The sequence below is a fragment of the Marmota flaviventris genome, chromosome 13, assembly GCF_047511675.1.
Source record: "Marmota flaviventris isolate mMarFla1 chromosome 13, mMarFla1.hap1, whole genome shotgun sequence".
Lineage (NCBI taxonomy): Eukaryota > Metazoa > Chordata > Mammalia > Rodentia > Sciuridae > Marmota > Marmota flaviventris.
Window position 1 is genome coordinate 81,762,328 of NC_092510.1, and position 19,897 is coordinate 81,782,224.

At 39.3% G+C, this 19,897-nt stretch overlaps 1 pseudogene; it reads left to right on the forward strand.

Annotated features, from left to right (window-relative positions):
- The first annotated feature begins 7,109 nt into the window (after positions 1 to 7,109).
- LOC114098765 (cAMP-regulated phosphoprotein 19 pseudogene) lies at positions 7,110 to 10,830 on the forward strand (annotated as a pseudogene).
- Positions 10,831 to 19,897: the final 9,067 nt, after the last annotated feature.

Sequence of the window (19,897 nt, forward strand, 5' to 3'; positions counted from 1 at the left end):
TCCCTGGTGCCTCCTCTTTCCCTTTCCTTCTCTGTCCCCCAGTTCTCCTCTACTGATCTCCCTTTTGCTCATTTATTTATTTATTTTTGATTGGTGCTTTATGCATATACATAAAGGTGGAATTCACTGTGATATATTTATATATGCACATAATGCTAAGTATTTTAATCAAGTTTCAGATAATATAATAACCCCTGTGAATAATTGATCTACACACTACTGCTTGTTGTATTCCACTGTGCACCTTAGAACCCTCTGGGTTTGGTAAGCACCATTGTATTCTCAGATTTTTTTTTTTTTTTACTTTAAACTTTTGCTTATCTCATCTCAGTGTATGTCACAGTATGACCACCCCCCCACCACCACCACCACCCATACCACGGCCAGAAAGTCTGGAAAATGCTTTCTATTGCTGCTTCCAGACTCCTTCAAAAATCCCACAGAGGCCATCCATGGTGACATAACCCTGTAATCCCACAGACTCAGGAGACTTAGGCAGGAGAATGGCTAGTTCAAGGCCAGCCTTGGCAAATTAGTGAGACCCTGTCAAAATAAAAACTAAATAAAAAGGACTGGGGATGTAGCTTAGTGGTAGAGTGTTGCTGGGTTCAATCCCTAGTATCACAAAAAATAAAAACAAAACATTAAAAGATAAAAAACAGAGGGAAAAGGAGGGAGAAGGGGAATAGCAAGGATGGTGGAAGGAGACGGTCATCATTATACAAAATACATGTATGAAGATGTGAAAAAAAATAAAAGATAAAAAACAATTTCATGAACTTTAGGGGAAAACTTCATTATTGTTGTTGTTGTTATTATTTCATCTTATTTTTTTGGACCAAGAATTGAAAATGGGTGGTTATCCACCGAGCCATATCCCCAGCCTCTTTATTATTATTATCATTATCATCATCATCATCATCATTGTAATTTGTTATATATGACAGCAGAATGCATTACAATTCATATTATACATATAGAGCACAATTTTTCATGTCTCTGGTTGTATGCAAAGTAGAGCCACACCATTCATGTCTTTATACATGTGCTTAGGGTAATGAAGTCCATCTCATTCCACCATCTTTTCTACCCTTATTCCCCCCTCCCTTCCCCAACCTCCCCTTTGCTCTATCTAGAGTTTGTCTAATCCTCCCATGCTCCCCGCCAACCCCACTATGAATCAGCTTCCTTATATCAGAGAAAACATTTAGCATTTGTTTTTTTTGGATTGGCTTACTTCACTTAGCATTATATTCTCCAACTCCATCCACTTACTTGCAAATGCCATGATTTTATTCTCTTTTAATGCTGAATAGTATTCCATTGTTTATATATACCACATTTTCTTTATCCATTCATCAACTGAAGGGCATGTAGGTTGATTCCACAGTTGAGCTATTGTGAATTGTCCCAGCCCTTTTTTAAAATATATTTTATTAGAGACAGGGTCTTACTGAGTTGCTTAGGGCCTCACTAAGTTGCTGAGGCTGGATTTGAACTTGTGATCCTCCTGTCTCAGCCTTCTGAGTTGCTGGGATTACAATTATTATTATTCTTATTTTGAAAAAAAAAGTGTAACTTGACTGTTGGTCATCACACAGTATGCAACAAAATTAATTAAAATTTACTGTGCAACTTCTATTACAATCTTGGGGTAGACAATTTATTTATTTATTTTTAAGGAAGACACAAATCACCAATTATGAAAGGAAAAAAATTAATAAATTGACTTTACCTCACCTCAAAAAAAAATGTTAAGGATATGTCAAGCATGATGTTGTATGCCTGTAATCCCATTGACTTGTGAGGCTGAGACAGGAGGACCAAAAGTACCAGACTAGCCCCAGCAACTTAGTAAGACTTTGACTCAAAATAAAAAAATTGGAAAAAAAAAAAAGACAGGGGAGTTGGGAGATCTAGTTCAGGAGTAGAATGCCACTATGTTCAATCCCCAGGACCAAAAAATAAAAAATAAAGAAATTAGGGGCAGAACTCTTGCCTAGCTATGAACTACTACTGTGTACCCCCTAAACTGATAAAGTTTAACAAAAACAAAAACCAAACCACCAAATGTTGGTCAGATTGTGGATTCACTAGAGATTATTCATATATTACTGATTGGAATGTAAAATTGTACAATCACTTTGAAAACAGTTTAGTAAATAAAATAAAATAAACTTAGACAAACATTACCATATGACCCAGTAATTTTACTTCTAGGTACTTACCCCAAATAATTTAAAAATATGTATTCACACCAAGAATTACATAAGAATTCCCACAGCAGCTTTATTCACAATAGCCTCACACTATTAATAACCCAAATGTCCCTCAACAGATGAAATGATAAATGTGGTAGGTGAATTCAATAGAGTACTTTTATTTATTTATTTTTTTTTCAAATTTTCAACATTTTGATATTTTAATAATGATGTCTTTTAGAATACCTAGTATATATCAGATTTTGTTTAAACATATCCTGATAACTAAATCCTATGAAGTTAGAAATTACACTGCTTTATATTACTAACTGTTAATAACATAAAATGTAAGATACAATAATTACATCATTGATACAAAATAAAAAAAATCTGAATAATTGAGTCCTCATAGGTGAAACTTTACAAGGATCACTGATTGCAATTTGAAAACGAGAAGCCCCTTTCTAAGAGTATGCCATGGTTCACAACACTTTTGAGGTTGGAAGGTTCAGGGCTGTATCTTCAGGCAGGAACCAATCATAGCATGACTGCTGTCATTTTCTGAGACGATCGAATGATCAACATATTTATTTTGCCATAGGTTGATAATGAAATCTGTTAAGTTATGGTTATACAATCTCTTCTTGTAAATCGCATAATCACTATATATAAATGCATATTATATATCCCATGTTATACCTGTTTAAAATTGTTTTCAATTCAGCAAAGATTAAATAACTTTTTATAGGCATAGTATTGGACAAGTCCCCAACAAAAAATGTCTTTGTGTTCTAGTTTACAATAGAGTACTTTTAAACAACACACACAATAACATGAATGATTATAAATACATGGCTGAGCGGAAGAAGTCAGACCCTAAAGATTGTAAGAATCCATTCATATGAGATTCTAGAATAGGTAGGTTTATAGTGACAGAAAGAGTCCAAGGTACTTGGGTGGGAGGACCTATGTAGAAAGAGGAATAGGAAAACTTTTTTGTGGTATATAGCTCATTACATTTCCACAATCAAGGAAAAATGCACTAAAGTGGGTATATTTTATTTATTATGGGTACAACTATACTTCCAATAAAGTTGATTTAAATAGTAAAAACGTGTAGTCTCTGAATAATCCTTCCTAGGGACAAGAGCCATCCTTAAGGACACAAAAATACATTTACAATGCAATATAGATGAAATAAATTGAAACATTTAGATTGTGCTCTGATTTGTGCCTTGCAAGTTGTAAGAATGTCTAAAGCAAGAGTGGGTATAAAAGTAGCTTTTAAATAGGATGTAGCTGCTAAACAAGACAATCTAACTGGGTGCCTTTCTAAGCTCATCCTAAATTCAGAGACTTTGAGAACTACCATATCAGTCTGATTTGTCACTGTGGCAATATGCCTGAGATAAACATATGAGGAGGAAAGGTTTATTTTGGCTTGTGGTTTCAGAAGTTTCAGTCCATGGTCAGTTTTGGGCAAGGCAGAACATCATGATGGAGAGTGCACGGTGGAGCAAAGCTGCTCCCCTTCTGGCAGCCAGGAAATGCATGAACGCATGCACATGTGTGCAAAAGAAGGGAAGAGAGAGAGAGAGAAAGGGGCCGGGGTCCTAATATCCCCTTCAAGTCCACATCATGATAACCCAACTTCCTTTGAACTAGGCCCCACTTTCTAAAGGTTCCACCAGCTCCCTACACCACCATGGGCTGGGGACCAAGTCATCAACACATGGACCTTTAGGGGGCATTTAAGATCCAAACTATAGTAAAACACAGAGGGAAAACTACAAGGAAACAGATCTGATGGATTCATTACAAAGGACCACCCAGCAAGATCCAAGCCATCCACAGTAATGCTTCAAGACTGCACATAGCTCAGAAATGTAGGGTAAGAATATGCACAACCTCAGATCAGGTAAATTACAAGGATATCTGCTCTCACCACTTCAAGTCAATATTATACTGCAGAATCTCATGAGAGCAATTAGTCAAGAAAAAACGAGTAAAAGACATCCAGATTGGAAGGGAAGAAAACTTTCTCTTTGTAGATGACATGATTCTGGATAGAGAAAATCTTGAGGGACAAATACTATTAAAACTAATAGTTTCAGCAAGGATGCGGGATATAATCTCCATATACAAAATTCACAAAGAATTTCTAGGGTATACATTCAATAAAAGAAGTACATGATTTATACAATGAACCTACCATTAAATGGAGTTTAATGGTCCTGGGGCACATGCAAAAGGATAAAGTTGGTCCCAATCTCACACCATTTACAAAAAATTAACTCAATTTATCAAAGATCTAGAACTATAAAACTCCTAGGAGGAAACATTGAGTATCAATTTTTGTGACCTCAGGTTAGGCAAAGATTTCTTAGACATGATGCCTAAAGATTACGCAACATACAAGAAATAGATGTGTTGGCTTTCTTCAAAATTAAAACATTTTGTGCCTCAAAGAGCATCATCAAGGAAATGAAAAAAAAAATAACCCACAGAATAGGAGAAAATATTTGTAAGTCGTATGTCTGATAAAGGACTTGCCTTTAGAATATATAAAGAAATCTCAACATAAAAGACAAGCCATTTAAATAAAATAAGCAAAGGATTTGAAAAGACATTTTTCCGGGCTGGGGATGTGGCTCGAGTGGTAGCGCGCTCGCCTGGCACGCATGCGGCCTGGGTTCGATCCTCAGCACCACATACAAACAAAGATGTTGTGTCCGCCAAAAAACTAAAAAAAAAAAAGTAAAAATATAATAAAAAAGAAAAGACATTTTTCTAAAGAAGGTTTGCCAGTGGCTAATAAGCACATGAAAATATGGCCAACACCAGTAGCCATGTGGAAGTGCATCACAAAACCAGAAAAAGATACTACTTTACTAAGATGGCTATAATAAAAAAAGGCAGACAAGTATTGGGCAGGATGTGGGGAAATTCTAACCCTTAGACATTGTTGGTGGGAATGAAAAATGGTCAAAACTGCTGTGGAAAGCAGTTTGATAGTTCCTCAGTAGTCAAAACCAGTCACCATATGAGCTAGCAATCATATTCCCAGATATATACCCAAGACGAAAACACGTGAGCACACAAAAACTTGCATGAATATTTAGAGTAGCATCATTCTCAATAGTCAAAATGTAGAAATAACCCAAATGTCCATTCACCGAGGAAGGGATAACAAAAGTAGGAAACTCATACAATGGAAAATTATTTGGCCATAATAAAATATCATAGATCTCATGATAATACAGTTCTGATATATGCCACAACATGGATGAACTTGGAAAACATTATGCTAAGTGAACGGACTAGACAGAAAAGACCACATAGTATATTATTCCATTTACATGAAATGTACAAAATAGGCAAATCCATACTGTCAGTAAGTACCTTAGTTTTTTTTCTAGGAACTACGGGGAGTAAGAGTGGGCAATGACTACTAATGGGTCTGTAGGAGTTTCTTTGTTTTTATTTTTTTGTTTGTTTGTTTTTTTAAAAAACATCTTTTTTAGGTCTTGAAAATATTCTGAAATTTGATAATTGTGAGGATTGTATAACTTTGGAATATACTGAAAACAACTGAACTGTTAAAAAAAAAGTGTGGGGGGGCGGTAGGGAATAAGGATATCCATTCAGCTTTCACCAATTATTCCAATGCATATAATTATTCTTTGTAAAACATAAAAAGAGAAATGGAAAAGAAAGAAACTATTTCCAATAGAAGTGAGTCCGGTTCCTGCCATCACATTTGGGAACTTCTCCCTCCTAAGGGCATGGGTAGACACAGGAGGAATGTCCTTGCCCAGTACCATTAACAACTGGTCTTCAGCCAAGAATCAACCTGGCTCTTGCAGGGAAGAAAACTTGCTTAACTCTATCCACTAGTCAGAAAGTATGTATTTTTTATTTACCTGACCCTTAATTATAAAGACATTGGTGTGCCAAATCATTCCGTGGCCCTCAACAACCCAGCTATGCACAATTCTTCTTGTGAATAGGTTTAGCTTTTAGGGAAAGAGATAGATCTCATGAGAGAGTTATGTGATTGGATTTTTTTTTTTTAGACATAAAAGAAGTACAAGTTCAATTGTATTATATGGCTCTCCAGGATCTGAGTCCTGGAACAATTTAGAAATCCCTTGACTATAAAGAAGTAATTAAATGCTTGTTTCTGACCATGGCAACTCTGAGGATACAGTCAAGGTGACACAGGTCAAAATGTAACTCATTGTTATTGGATTTTTATGCTGTTATGGCCTTTAGCTTCTGTTTATCACTGTTAAGTTGGCACAAGTATGTGAAGCCTAGAGTCCCTGATAACACTCCTCCTAGGGGAACAGGGTCAGTCCTTGATTAAGTCCTTGATTTTTTAAATATTAATTCATCTAAAATTCATTAGCAAAGAGGAATTGAAGAGACAACATGATTTAAAAATGTATGGTGCATAGCACTCCTCAGACATGAGGTTGTCTTCATTTTGCTGTTAAAAAATACCGTGGGGAACCTGATTCATGTAAAATTGTTGTTAAAAAATGGTTATTGTTATTATTGAATTAACAAATTTATTTCTGAGAATTCACAAACGGTGGTCTGGAAAGTCACTTTTCAGATAAAAATGGAAAAAAAAATATAAAGTATATTTATATAACTTAGGCTAGTGGTGTAGTTCAATGGTAGAGTTCTTGCCTTGCAAATGTGAGGCTCGGCACTGCAAAAAGATAAGAAAACAAACAAAACTATAAATGGCCAAAAAGGAAGAACTTGTAGTGGAATCACAGTATTTCAGCTAAAATAATTATGAAATCTAATATTATTTGGATTAATTGTGTTTAAACCACAAATTTTGTTTTCCATCATAGCTTCACTTCTATGCTGATCAAAATTAACTATAATCAAATAATAGATAAGAAGCATAAATGCATTTAAGTATTTAAAGTATGAATAAAAGAAGGAGAGGACTAATTGGGCAATTTTCCATCTTGATTTGCAAACTGTTTTCTTTGATTAAAAAAAAAAAAAAAAAGTTTAACTTCAGCCGGATGTGGTGACGCATTCCTTTTAATCCCAGCAGCTTGGGAGGCTGAGACAGGAGGATCCAGAGTTCAAAGTCAGCCTCAGCAAAAGTGAGGTACAAAGCAACTCAGTGAGACCCTGACTCTAAATAGAATACAAAAAAATGGGCTGGGGTTGTGGCTCAGTGGTAGGATGCCCTGAGTTCAATCCCCAGAACCGCCCCCCACAAAAATGTTTAACTTCAAATTTAAGAATTTTTTATATTAACTCATCTAAACTTCAGGTCTGATAAAAATTTTAAATAATAAAACCGGGAAATTTAATTTAAATATTAAAGAATCTAATGTTGTGTTTGGTGTGGTTCATGCAGGCGGTTGGCTGGAGTGCATGGGTCTCCTGGGCACAACCCTTCATCTGCCAATAGGTCAGACGAGGTCTCTTTATGTGGTGGTATCTAGACAGTGTTGGGAGATGGTGAGGGTGGAAACTTCCAGGCTTCTTGAGGTTTAGGTTCGAAAGTCTCACAGCATCCCTTCTGCGGAATCTACTGGCCAAAGAAAGTAAGGACCAGTGAGATTTCTAGGGATGTAGGAAAAAACTCCACCCTTGGAGGAAGAAATATCAAACTTATATTGCAAATTGGTGTACTTATAGGGAGGGATTGGAGGACTCTCTGTGACCAGCCTTGGTAAGCCATGTGCCCCAGTCCTTATTTTCATGGTTCAAGAGACAGTTTTGTCATAAATTCCTTGTGCTGAGCATCAGGATGGGAGGAGAAAAGGAACTAGAGCTCTGTCCCAGAAGTTGTACATGTCACACCCTCATCATGGATTAGAATTTAGTTATAAGGCTGGATCTAGCTAGAAGAGGGGCTAGGAAGTATAACCTTTGTTCCAGGTAGCCATGTGCCCAGGTAACATGCATGGATTCTGTGTATTATAGAGAAGAATGGATTGTGGTGGGACATAACCAGTAGTATCTGCCAGATAGAATACATAATGTTTTGTGCCCATCCCATATGACAAAATGTTTTCAACTAATCCACATTTCTTAATTTCTACTTTCACTGTCACCACCCCAGTTCTGACTACTTCATCTCGGATCTAGATCACAGCCACACCCTTTTAATCCATCTTTCTGCCTCTGCTTGCATTTCTTTAACCCATTCTGCAGACAACCAGGATGTAAGCTTGAGCTTGTCACTAGTTTACTTGAAACCCCCGAGTGATTTGTTTTTCCACTGGTCTCTGAATAAAAACTCAGATACTGACGAAGACCCGTGACAAGACCACAGGTGATCTGGTCCTTACCTGTTCCATGACCTCATCTCATGCTGCTTTCCACCTGTAACCTGCTCTCTCTCCAGGCATATCACATTTTTCTCAGTTCCTCTCTCAAGCACTGTCTGATTTGGGGGGGCCATAGTAGAGGTAACTCACCACACCCCCATCTTCTTCAAGAGCTTGTAATCAATTGGGAAGAAGACTCATGGGTCAGACCACAGAGATCCAAGTATCCGATTTTTCTTCAAGACACTGGACTGAGAACAAGATTATATGTGCAGCTATAATCGTACTTTCTTGGAAGCCAAAATTTTCTTGTAGAAATACAAGGACTAAGGAATAGGGGTTTCATCTCTACTTACATCAGGTTCCTTTCTGTTTTATTTCTTGATGATTCCAGAAACTACTAAATAATTCGCCTAATGATAAAATGTCATATTTTATAGTACCAGTTTCTTTGTTACTATAGTTCCTAAAGAAGTGTGGAAACACTGAGGGTTTTTTTTTTTTTTTTCTCCCTTTCAATAGCACTTTTACAACTTATGGGAAGTTTATTACTTTTTCAGTTTACAGGAAATTTATTGTTGTCACAAAAAATAATGTCACACTGAGTCATTTTCTCAGGAAATCATTAGCTTTTTCAGGAGAAATCTGATAGTTGAAACATATAGCCAAATGAATACCAGTCCCTCCCAAGAAAAATAAACAAACCTACAGTGCAGCAGGATTCAATCTTGAGTTCAGGGTTAGATTTTGTTAAGTTATACTTTTGAACGTTTATTCATCGAATACAAACAAATTTGAGTTTTAACTTCTAATCATTTCTCCCTGAAAAAAAGCCATGAGCTCTTCAATGAAAAATGTGGTTTGACTATCCAAGGCTTAAATATGTAGCAAAAAGTGAATTGATCTGCTATTTGCACTGTGACCATATGAGTCTCTAGGGCAGGTAGGGATGTTCCTGAGCCAGGGAAGGAGACAGAGGCACCCACGTGGGATGACTTGTCATACCCTAATACTGCTCCAAAAGTGAACTCTGCCTCTCGCCTGAGACCACATTTGATTCTGGATGGTCTCATTTGGGCACATGGGGAGAACCCATATCGACAGTTAGAGCTGTGTTCCATGTGACAGCAATCAAATTGACCTAGAAGAGGAAATTTCAGAGGGAGGGCTGGCTTCAGTAATGTCTTGATGAAGGAGGTCAAGCAGTGTCACCAGGACCCATCTTTCTTTTTTGGTCTTTTGGTTGTACATTCTCCGATTTGCCTTATTTTCAAACAGGCTTCTTGGTTGTGGTAGTCATTTAGTCACTTCAAATCCAATGATAAAGAGCAGAGATAGTCCGTGCCTAAGTCTTATTGTATCCTATTGGTTCCGGGTGAGTCACTAGGTTGCCATGGCTACATATTATACCATACCTTGGTCACGTGCTCCACTACTGGGGTAGGCTGGAGGCAATTCTCCAGAACCCAGGATTCTGTAGGAGCCCACAGGGGCACCTTCAGCTTCTCCGGCAGATGGTGGCTTTGGTTTTACTGTCCTGGTAAGCTTTCACATAGTGTGGGAGAAACATGCCTATAGGAAGAAATCAGGCTGAGTGGGAAAAGAAGGACAGATGCTGGGTGGGGAAAAACATGCCCCACATGCCTGTATTTTAGTAGCCTGTTCATATTTGCAATTCACGATTGTTAAGAGAATCTTCAGATTTTTCTTCCAGAGCCAGGCCAGCAGCTCCAGATGTGGGGGATGAAGTTGGAAAAGTCTGGAGCAGCTGTGTCCACTTTATAAGCACCTCAGCAACCAATCTTTATCAGCATTGGATCAGCTGGGAGCCCAAGAGACCCACCAGTCCTGGCAGCCATTCTGAAGAGCAAAGTTCAAGATCTAAACCCAACACGCTTCCTTCGTGACCTAGAGAAGACCCAAGGGGGCTGGGCAGAGGGAACGCTCTGTCCTTGGAAGTCCCGGAGGCAGCCTCGGCGGAGGAGCAGAAGGAAATGGAAGATAAAGTGACTAGTCCAGAGAAAGCTGAAGAAGCAAAATTAAAAGCAAGGTATCCCTCACCTGGGGCAAAAGCCTGGAGGTTCAGATTTTTTAAGGAAACGATTGCAGAAAGGGCAAAAATATTTTGATTCTGGGGATTACAACATGCTTTCTGCAAAAGCAAAGATGAAGAATAAGCAACTTGCTACTGCAGCCCCGGATAAGACAGAGGTCACTGGTGACCATATTCCCACTCCACAGGACCTTCCTCAACGGAAACCATCCCTTGTTGCTAGCAAGCTGGCTGGCTGATTAAAAGAGCTGACCTGCATGAATGTTCTAATTCCCATTATTTCTCCTCATATGTTACTTATCCACTTTTTATTCCTTTCATTCACTAAGTCATTTAAATGAGACTGACGGCTTTGCAGGTAGCGATAGTGTGTGCTGCTGTTGTAAGGGAATATACATGTGTAGAGGTTTTGATTAGTTTTAACAGTGCACTGATGAAAAGGACGTGTTAGAGCAACATAAGTAATCTACTTGAAAATATTTGTATATATCACCTAACTCCTAATATAGGTTCCAACAAGTAATAAGCAAATTTTACGATTTTAATGTTTTGCCTTCCTCGCTTATCTTAATTATAGCTGTGTATGTTACTCTTATTTAATGTAACCTCTGTATTGATTTCTTCTGTATTTTCCTTCTGGATTTTATCAAACAGAAGTTTAAGCCACAAGTTTGAAGAAAGATCACAAATTCAAATGAAAATAGGAGGGGCTTTGAAAGATTTGTATAACTGTGCTTGAACTTGTATGGCCTTAAACCTGTTTCAGCTTTAACAATAGAATTTTACTTGGGCAAGATTTGCCCATTCTGGTGTAACTTATGTGACTTCAGTGCTTAACAGCTGCCATTGAAGCTAGTATTTTTATTTAGTTTTGTAGTGTTAAGTGCCTTTCATTGTTGAAGATGTGAATGAAGTATGCATGTGCATCAACTGTTGAATTAACTTTTGTGCCATTTTTGTAAATACAGTAGTTTTGCACACACACACACACACACACACACAAAGACAGAAGGGCAGTGTTTCCAGTCTGTGGCCCTCAGCTTCATTAAGTTGCTCTATCACATCACCAATGACAACTGGTATATTAGCATCAACCCTTGATTCAAAGGAAATTCAAATTGTAGAAATGGAGTATTCTGGGGAAGTAAGAGAGTTAATAAGAATTCAATATAATTTAGAAGCCAAAAATATTAATAATGCTTTTTACACTATAGGTTTTCAATGTGCTCATATTCTTTAAAAATTTTTTTTAATTGTAGATGGACACAAACCTTAATTTTATTTATTTATTTTTATGTGATGCTGAGGATCAAATCCAGTGCCTCACCTGTGCTAGGCAAGTGCTCTACCTCTGAACTATAACCCTGGCCCTGTTTATATTCTTAATAGTAGTAATGTCATTGTGTATGAGAAGAATTTAGTTTTATTAGTCAGGATTGGCCAAAAGAAGTAAGGGAGAGAGTTTTTTTTTTTTCCCCCAAGGCTGGAGCTTTGTAACCCTTAACCTTAAAGCTATCTAACCTTCTAGAATTGTTTTCATTTTACACTTAGCTCAGTTGGAGCAGGAAGTATTGTATAAACTTCCTTCAACCACTGACAAAGCAGAAACCTGCAAAGAACTCTATTCTTTTTAAGGCCCAGACTTTAGTAGAAGATAGAACTATACTATTTCTGCTTTAAAAGAAAAATGTTCTTTTTCATATTTAATAGTTTATAATGATTTCAATGCTAGAGGCCAGGTTCAAGTTTTAGTAGGGGATGCTGAGGTATGTATAACCAGGGTCCATAGTTGCAAGCTTATAACATGTATGGTGTAGTCTTACGGGATTTCTGGTACTAATGCAAAACGAGGCTTGGAAACCAGGCAGAAGAAAGGGAGGATGGTAGCAGCATGAAAAATAAGTCCTAAGCCCAGTCTGATGATAACTTTCCTGACTTGGCCACTCAGTACTGCTGCCACTGGACACTGGATACCATTGGATTTGGTCTGTCAAATGCAATACTTAGTTATACTGGAATTTCAAACAAATGAAGCTTTTTAGTGCCAATATGTCCCATGCAATATTTGGGGCATACTTATACTCAAAAAAATTACACAGAAAATGATTTGTTGTTTATCTGAAATTCTAATTTCACTGGGCTGCCTGTATTTTCACGTTAAATCTGACAGTTCTGTTCTGGATGTCCCATTGCCATTGCCACCCTTGTCCTTGGAAACTAGCCATCACCTGCCACTCAAATGAATTTCCAGGTGGTCCCTGGCTTTTTGGTTCATGGGTTCTGAAATGAACTTGACTGAGACAGATATGTGTCCTCAGAGGAGCATCTGCTACAAGCCCCTGCTCCAACTGTGAGGGAGGTCAGAGAGCTCACAGGGCTGTTAGTGGGAAGTGGCCTCTGTCCTCCCCTGTGTCTTAAATTTTTCAAAGATGGAGGGGGGAACAGCAGGGAGGTTTAGATATGAGGGCAGAGGGATACCAATGCCGCATTCCTCCTCTTTATTATTATTCAGTATCCTATGAGTTGGGGGCCAGGAATGGTTAATATAATTCTCTTTTCCGGTGGCTGGTTTAAGAATCCAAACCTAAGGCAGCTAGCAGGTGGCATCACTCTGGCCAAGGTTATTTCAGAATTATAAACATGATCTAAACTGGGCCAATGAGCTATGAGTCTGTTAAAAGGGTCTAGGGAAATTTAACTTTATTACTGACAACCTGCATAAAGAAAAGATCTCGTTTTCCTATCACATATTGTTTTATGTCCTGTTGAATCCAGGAAATCCTTGTCGTCTTGTTTCCAGTTTGAGATGAAGAACAAAGAGAGAAAATAAGGGCAGAAAGCATCTGAGTATTTACTGAGAATGGAGCTGGAACCATTGAAATATACAAAAGCATCTCAATGATAGAATGTTTTCTAGTCCTGAAGCCTGTCCTACATCTGGACATCAGCTCTGTGCACTGACATGTTTTGATTTGGCTCACACAACTTCAATTTGGGTGCTCCGGTGCTTATAGCCAAAGACAGCTCCACAGAAAAAAGGATTCGTGAATGTATGAGGCAGCTTCAAAACTTATCATTTATTAAACGCTGAAAGTGTAGCCTAATGTTGTTTTGATTGAATTGGAAATTGTTATTATGAAATGGTGAGACAAAGATTAGTATTTAAATTAATGCAACACAAACAACAGGAGATCTGCTTCATTAAGTCAGGGAAAAGAAGCAGTTTATAATTATTGCCAGATTCTTGCTCTTTTTGCCTGAATGCCCAGAGGATGATGCAGCCTCTCAGGGAGAAAGTACCCCCTGAGAGGAGAGACATATTTAAATTCCTGGAAAGGCCTACAGTGCAAATATAAACAGGATTTTGAGAACCCTGCCCTCCCCCTCCTCCATCTTCATGTGGCAGACAGCTGTGCTTTGGCCGGCCTCACAGCCATTCCTACGTTTTTGGTCCTAGCATCTGCCTTTCCTTTGGATCACCCTGGCCTCCACCATTCTCCACCATCTTGTCAGGACCAGCCATCCAGACACACATGTGCTCCCCACCACTGAGCACCAAAGGTGGGCATGTGGCTTCAGGCCTCTCAACTCTCCCAAGAATTCAGATCTCTAGGGAGTGATGCAAGAAGGAAAATCCTTAGAGTCAGATTCCCAGAAATACCTGGTTCCTGTCCTTTCTGAGGTTTGATTCTAAGATCCCCCATTGGCTCTGCTGAAGGTAGCTTAGCTGAGTGCTTAGCTGGGGTAGGGGTTTAGAGTGTGTCTTTTGAAGTTTCAGGTTTTGAAGTTTGGCTCTCAGTGTGGTGAGGTCAGGAAGTGATGGAACCTTGAAGAGATGGAGCCTAGTACAAGGTGGTTGGGATGTTAGGGGAATCACACTTGGAAGGGACTAGGTGGTTCTTGGTGGTGGACCCCCAGTAGCTCCACAAGAGGAATGGATGTAGAAGAGAAAGACTGACTCCTCCCCACTTTCTATGTTAGCTCTCTCTTGTGTGATTATTCCCCTCTTGCACAACCCCCCACCATGATTTCATCTGCCATGACATAGTCATACAATGGGACCCTCACTAGAGTCAAACTAGTGTCATGTGCTTGGACCCCCAAAAAACTATGAGTTAAATAAACCCTTCTCTATGAAGTACCCAGCTAATCAGGTGCTTTGTTATGTACCCAGTTAATCAGGTGCTTTGTTATAGCAGTGGAAATGGACTTATACAGTATGCCAGCAGAAGTTTCTGTTGCATGGTGCCAAAAATCTTAGCCAATATTCTCTACCAACAATCCTTGAGCAAAACCAAATCTAAAGATGTAGGAGGTGTTCTCTAAGCATATGCAAATACAAGCCTCACGTACACCTGCTTATAGTAACTTCTATCATGTGTCTAAGCTATCAAGTAATCAATTATTAGAAAAAAACTTATTGAGAACTAAGGTAAATTTTGTTTAAAATTTATGGAGCACTTATTGTGTATAGAGGCATTGCTCATTTGCTTAATCCACATTGCAATATAGCGGTGTGAATATCATTATTATGCTCATTTTACAGATTTCAAAACTGAACCACAGAAAAGTTAAGTAATGCACTCAAGATCACACAGCTGGTAAACAACAGAGCCATGATTCAAACTGTGACAGTCTAACTTGAGTCTGTCCACTTCTGTCTTGTCTACTTGGTAGAACTTGATCTTCAGAAGACTGAGACAAACTATAAAATCAACTCCTAACAAATAAGATTAGAAATATACAAAAGCATCTCAATGATAGAATGTTTTCTAGTTCAGAAGCAAGAAAGTTTAACAAAGGTGTCTGAAAGTCTCTGGGTTCCAACTACCTTTTTTTTTTTTTTGGCGGGGGGGAGCTAAATAAAAACTGCTTAGGATTTCCAAGGGGAAAAATGTCCATCTAATTAGTTAGCAAGTGTGTACCAAGCCCAAACACCTGCTACTGTTTTTCTTTCACGGTTGCCAGGTGATCCATGAGCAGTCCTGGATCAAAAAGTAATGGTAATTGACACCCAGTATAATTAATTATATAATTTTAACTTCTTAAGTTCATTTCCATTAAAATGGGCCCGTAAAACTGGGATATTCTCAAGACTACCATGGAAAAGGGGGATAATAGGGGACCAGAGCCTTATTTATAGTTGACTCAGCTGTGAGTCATGTCCTCCACAGTGTGAATTCTCTCACCCTACCATCATTAATGCTAATAAATGTCTATGGGATTATGAACTCACTCATTCAAATTCATGTATTGAGTACCTACTAAGTGCTGAGTACTGAGGATGTGATAGTGGATAAGCAGACAGAATACTGTCTTCAAGAGGTTGCTATTCTAGAGGGGAGTTGTAATCCCACCACTGCTCCATTGGAAAAGCCTGAATTCTCCAGGCTCCTGATTATTATCATCACTATGTAGAATAAACGAATGAGGCTGGGCATGGTGCACATGCCCAGCAACTGGGGAGACAGGAGGATATCAAGTTCAAGGGCATCCTGGGCAACTTAGTGAGACTCTGTCTCCAAATGAAAAATACAAAGCTGTGGGGGTATAGCTCAGTAGCAGAGTACCCCTGGGTTCAATCTCTAGAACCATAAAAGAAAAAAAAAAAAAGGAAGGAAGGGAGGGAGGGAGGGAGGGAGGATTGAGCTGTCTTTGGGGAGACATCAGTTGGCTTGGTCTTTCCAGAGGCGTCCAAGGAGAGGGCACTGTGGCCAAAGACTGCTTTGTAGAGATGGTCATATCTGCTGGGTGATCATGAAGATTTATTATTATGTGTCCAAGATTTCATATGAACAAGTTGTGTGCTTCATATGTGCCCACGTACTTAATTCTCACAACAAACGAAGATCTACTAAATTCTACAAATTTGTTGATGTGCCTATTTTTATATCTTTGATTCTCTGAAATTGAGATGTGTCTCACAAACCATGGCCTCTTATTATTGCTGTCAATGGGGCACTGGTGTTAATGGGGTTGTTGCCTGCCAATGTTGCATCTGATCATAGCTGTTCACGGGGTGTGTGCATACATATGCAAGTGTGTGTTTGTGTGTGTGTATGTTCATATTTGTGGTGCTGGGGATTGAAATCAGGGCCTCACACATACTAGGCAATCACTCTACCACTTAGTCACATTCCTAGCCCCTGTTCCTATCTTTACATTTCAATTAAATTATGAACATTGCTGATACTGCATGTGTTTGGCTTATTTGTTGATTACGATATTATCCTGATTCTTGTCTGAATCCTTCTGTTGACACCTACTGGTAAAATCATCTTACAGAACAGGGTGTCCATGTCATGGAAGAAAGTCTCCTAGATGGGGCAGGGAGTCAGGAGAGGTAGCATCATGGAGCACTTTAAAGAATGGTAATTCACTAACCCTATTGATGGAAAGAGGGTAGTTTTGTTTGGAAAAATGTTGAGGGCCACAGCCGAGTCGGGATGACGCAAGGCATTTTTGCCAGAAGTAGTGGTTGAGAGGTGACGCCAGCGAGCCATTAAGATGATGACTTTTGAGTTCTGGCGGAGTTCCCGTTGAGTTCCGCTTGAGCTCTCCTGGGGATTCCCAGAGAGTTCCCATTGGTTGGGGAAGTGCCTGAGGAGGGATTTTCCAGTTGTTGGTTCCTGGAGGAGCCGCATGGCGTTCGGGGGAGTTCCTGGGAGCGTGTGTGGAGTGTGCTGGTGGAGTTCAGAAATAAAGTTTGTTCCTGCTTCAGTGGCTCGTGATTTGTGCCCAGCCAGACTGCGGCAGAAAAATTCCAAGCAAGCATTGTATTCTAGTTTGATAGGTTTGTTTTTCTTTTAGGATAGATGATGTATATTACCATAAAGAGCATCTTAGATTCAATGAGATTGCAGATTATGTCCAGGAAGCTGATGCACGATAATGTGAATTAAGTTACCTCAAATCCCACAGCTAGAAATGGCAGGGCCACGATTTAATCCTGAACTTGTGGTTTCAGTCTTGAAACTCCGTTAACCATTGTCTCATATTGCCTCTCAGTATGGATGTGGCTGGTTATCACAGCCTGATTTACCTAGTCAATCGGTATTCATTGAGTGCCTACTGTATACCAGACATTGGCATATACAAAAGTACAGTGGTGAGACAGAATTTGGAACTATCCCCGTGAAGTGCATAGATTAATCAGGGAATAATCAAATAATTGCGGGAATAGATGTCAATTTGCAACTGTGCAATAAAAGGCAGGAAGCCTGTTGTAAGGGTCCTTTTACAATCTGGAAAGTCAAGGAAGTCTTCCTGAAAGAAGACTCTTTTGAGTTAAAGTGAAATGGGCAATGAGTGGGCAGGGAAGAACACCCCAGAAAGAGTAAGTGGTATGTTAAGAAGGCCCAGTGGTGGGAAAGAATTTGGAGTGTTTTCAAAATGGAAAAAAGCCAGTCTGGTGTGTGTGTGTGTGTGTGTGTGTGTGTGGAGGTTAGAGAGTTATAAGATGATGGTAGAGAGCTAGCTGGGGGTAAGATCACACATGGCTCTGGAGTCTTGTTAAGATTATAGACTTCATCCTGAAAGCAATGGTACTCCCCCAAAGTTTGATGGTCACCATTATTGCTCCCTGGATCTCATTCCATTTCAATAAATCTGAAACTACTCCAAGGCTGATTGACACTCTATGGAAAGGAATAATTTTCCTGAAAGACCTTGATAGGCAGCTATTTATTTATAAGGCATTATTATTTCCCCTACTACTACCTTCTCTGACTGAATATATGATGAAACTTACCCATAAATAAGAGATGTTTATATAATTCTCAGATTTCTAAATTACTATGCATAAAAAGATAGTTTAAACAAAGCTTATTTGACTATGTGTAACAGGTGGAAAGTATGCAGCGCAGCAAGATCATCTATATTTATATTATATATATATATAAAAATATGGAATGCTAAAGGAAAAAGTCAAATATGCCTCTTTGAAATAATTAAATATGGAATGCTAAAGGCCTGTCACATTTTAATTGATTATACATAATTAATACATATTATGTAGCTTGATGATACATAAAATAGTAAATTTATAGTTGGTATGATCTCAGATTTAATGATGTAGAATGTGAACAAGTCACGTTCCTAGAAGCGGAGCCTAACACAGATATTGGGGTTTTGTGTTAGTTTATTCTCTGTTACCATAACAAAATACCTGAGGCTGAATTCTTTACTTACAAAAGGTTTATTTAGGTCACAGTTCTGGAGGTTCCAGGGCATGCTGCTGATTTCTGCTCTGCTCTGGTGAAGGTCTCATTGTGGATGTCATCACAGTGCAAAAGTGCATGTGAGAGGAGAGACCACAAGGAGAGAAAAGAAGCCAGAGCTTCTTATCTGGGAAGGGGCTGGTCCTGTGACCTCTCTCTAGGCCCACTCCCTCTTCACATTGCCACACGGAGGACCAAGCTCCCAACACATGAACCTCTGGGGGACACACTCAAACCATGTCTAAGCCATGTAAGTTCATAAAATGTGTGGCCTTCTGAAAAAGCCTGTGAGAGAGGGTCTGAAACAGGAGATAGGAAGACAAAGAGCCAAGCAAGGTCTTGCTCAAGACTGACCTCTGGTAAACTCATAGAAGTTGGTTCTGAAGCCTGAGCTACATCACGGCTTCTCCATTTAGGCAATAGGTCTTCTATAGCCCTCCAATTCAGGCACTGACCATGGACTGCCTTTGGAAAGGTTGTGGCCCCCAGGGCCAAGCATTCTGGTCAGCAGAGGGTCAGCTTCCTGGGAGAAGGGGGCAGCTGGGAACCACCAGGAGGCAGTAGTCACAGCAACCAGTTGTTGGCTCCGGACTTGGTTCAGAGGGTGTGGAGGGCCGTCACAGCATCTAGGACCACAACCTTGTTCAGCTTCGTGGTTCAGAGAGTCCACAAAGTAAAAAACAGCTACCCTGAGAAATGTAGTCGTTCCTCATGCTAAAACCAGGAGAAATATGTCCTCAATAATATCCTTAGAGTAGCCTTGGCCACCAAGTGTCCTAGGGCTGACACCTCCAGCTCTCTTGATGACAGGGCTGTCAGAGACTATGAGAAGTCACACCTGCCAGAGGCAGAGCTATTCTGATATGTATGTGGCAGATTTGGCTCTTGGAATAACCCAAAATTTCAGATTCTATCCAGGGGGCAGCCCAGAGGTGAAACCATAGAGTGGTTTCCCATCTCCTCCGGTCCCTGCTTTACCTTTCTAGAATCTTCTCTCTCCTCTTAGCGGCCTTTCCTCTATACAACAACTCTCCTCTTGCTCGGATTTCTGACGTTGAATCTTTTCCAGGATGTTTCTTCTTTCTTTCTCTCCCACCCCCCATCTCCTCA